This window comes from Aegilops tauschii, chromosome 3 (genome assembly GCF_002575655.3).
Source record: "Aegilops tauschii subsp. strangulata cultivar AL8/78 chromosome 3, Aet v6.0, whole genome shotgun sequence".
In the NCBI taxonomy this organism is placed as follows: Eukaryota; Viridiplantae; Streptophyta; class Magnoliopsida; order Poales; family Poaceae; genus Aegilops; species Aegilops tauschii.
Window position 1 is genome coordinate 210,467,810 of NC_053037.3, and position 2,481 is coordinate 210,470,290.

The following is a 2,481-nucleotide window of genomic DNA, read 5'->3' on the forward strand; positions in this document are numbered from 1 at the left end:
AAATGTTAAACTTGCTGTTTGTTTAATTTTGCATAAATGCCATGTTAAAATGATTTATTTCTTAACTAATTAAGCGTAGCTCCGAATTTAATAAAATTTATATGTAAATGGGGTGGAATAATGCATAGATTAACTTGGTGCACTTTGTTTTACTGTTTAACAACATTAAAATATGATTTAGGGTAGAACAGTAACAAATTCAAAATATGCACATGGGGATTTTTCCGGAATTGTTGTTTGTTGTTCCGGCCTCATTTAAACTTGCCTAGATAGGTAGTTTTCATATGCTTCACCTCTTGCCATGTTTAATAACATTTAATATTGTTGGGTAAATAAACGAGAGAGAACTAAATAATTGATGTGGTGTTTCATCAATATGCAACGAGTTAAAACGAACATGCATCATACTTAATTTGTAGTATTGTTTGTGCACTTTGCCATCCATGCCTCATTAAAATGGACATGCATCATACTTGATTTTGCATCATGCCATGCTTATGTGATGGTTCTTTACCATGTTGTTTGCTTCTTTCCGGTTGCGCTTCGGTTACGTTGCGATTGTGAGGATCCGTTCGACTACGTTGCTTCGTCTAGTTCTTGGACTTGGTCTTCTTCCTAGCGGGATTGCAGGCAAGATGATCATTACCCTCAATATCACTTATATCTTTGCTTGCTAGATGTTTCATTCTATTGCTATGTCGTGCTATCTACCACATGTTTATCATGCCTCCCATATTGCCATGTCAAGCCCATAACCCACCTTCCTAGCAAACTGTTGTTTGTCTATGTTACCGCTTTTGCTCAGCCCCTCTAATAGTGTTGCTAGTTGCAGGTGCCTTGCAGGTTGTTCCATGTTGCAGGTGCCGATGATACCAGTGCAGGTGATGCTACCGAACTCAAGTGGGAGTTCGACGAGGACCTTGGCCGTCACTATGTTTCATTTTTTGATGATCAGTAGTGGAGCCCACTTGGGACGATCGGGGATCTAGGATTTGGGGTTATCTTCTTTTCATTTGGATTTGTCCGTAGTCAGACTATGTGTGTACTTTGATGATGTATGAATTATATGATCTTTGTGTGAAGTGGCAATTGTAAGCCAACTCTATTTATCCCTTTCTTGTTCATTACATGGGGTTGTGTGAAGATGACCCTTCTTGCGACAAGACCACAATGCGGTTATGCCTCTAAGTCATGCCTCGACACGTGGGAGATATAGCCGCATCATGGGCGTTACAAGTTGGTAATCAAAGCCATCCCCGACTTAGGAGCCCCCTGCTTGATCGAATCGCTAACGTTGTTGAGTCTAGAACAAAAATGTTTTGAGTCTTAGGGTTATATATATCGGAGAGTAGGATTCTTTTTACTCCTCAGTCCCTTCGTCGCTCTGGTGAGGCCTCCTGACGTAGATATTTTGACTTTCCTCTCCTAATTTTCACTAAAAAAAATTTACGATCACGCGGGTATCTTGGGATCGTTCCGATATTCTTGTGACGAGAACATTGTTCTTGGTGCCTCCTAACATTTAAGGGTTGTGGAAGTGTCTCGGGGAGTTGAGCTCCGAGGTGTTGTCGTCACAATTTTATCGTTGCAGTTCTAGAATACCTGAGTTTGCTGACATCGAAAATCTCTTTTATACAGTTAGTGGTGAGATAACCTCGACGCCACCCAGTAATGCGGCGGGAGTTCGAGAGTATTGCCACAACTCGTATAACGGATGCTTTTCGAAGGTTGATGTACATGATTTTCGGAGTTTTCTTGGTTATGTGTTGATGGATGGATACAACTGGATGTAGGGTTTGTTAGTTGGGTGAGATATTGTGCTTCCCCTGTATCGCCAACACCAGATTGCATGACCAGAAAGTTTCGGGAGTTTATAGGTGGGAATTCAAGTAGCTTCTAGAATAACTTTCCGACAAATGCATGATATGGGATTGGGTAAATTTCTATCATATGTTTGTTTCTGGCTAATTTTCCAAGCCAGATCCTTTGTTTTGTCTTGGTTTGTGGTATTCGAGTTGCTTCATTGTCAAGTGTTGATTCCATACCTTTTTCCTAAGCGGTGTTCTCATATTTCTATGTGAATACTAATTTTATCATCGAGGTTGTCATATTAATTCTTTTCTAACCGGCGTGCTTCTCTCCAGGCTAATCCTATCATTTTTTCCCATTCGCGAGATCAATTCTAAGTTTTCTCAACGGTGTTCGTTTCATCCGACCCAAGTTGCCTTTGTTTTTCCCGCCCTCCCACCCTTTTCTTCAAGGACTCAAATTTCTCAATCAATTATCATTTTATTGATGGGAAGTCTCCCCATTCTTTTTCTTCAATGTTCTAATCCGGTGATTCTCAGGAAGATGCTAAGGAATCTTCAAGTTTATAATTCTTTGTTCACTTTTCTTCTCCGGTGGATTCAATTCAAGCTTTCGGTGTTGATCATATCCCTTTTCCTCCTTTCAAATGCTTTCTCATGCCGGTGGACCTCT

General features: G+C 40.4%; 1 long non-coding RNA gene across 1 annotated transcript; it reads left to right on the plus strand.

Moving 5' to 3' along the window:
- The first annotated feature begins 373 nt into the window (after nt 1-373).
- On the plus strand, nt 374-1,109 carry LOC141042345 (uncharacterized). Its single transcript, XR_012204735.1, has 2 exons — nt 374-630; nt 833-1,109. It is a non-coding gene; the product is annotated as an uncharacterized lncRNA (long non-coding RNA).
- Nucleotides 1,110-2,481: the final 1,372 nt, after the last annotated feature.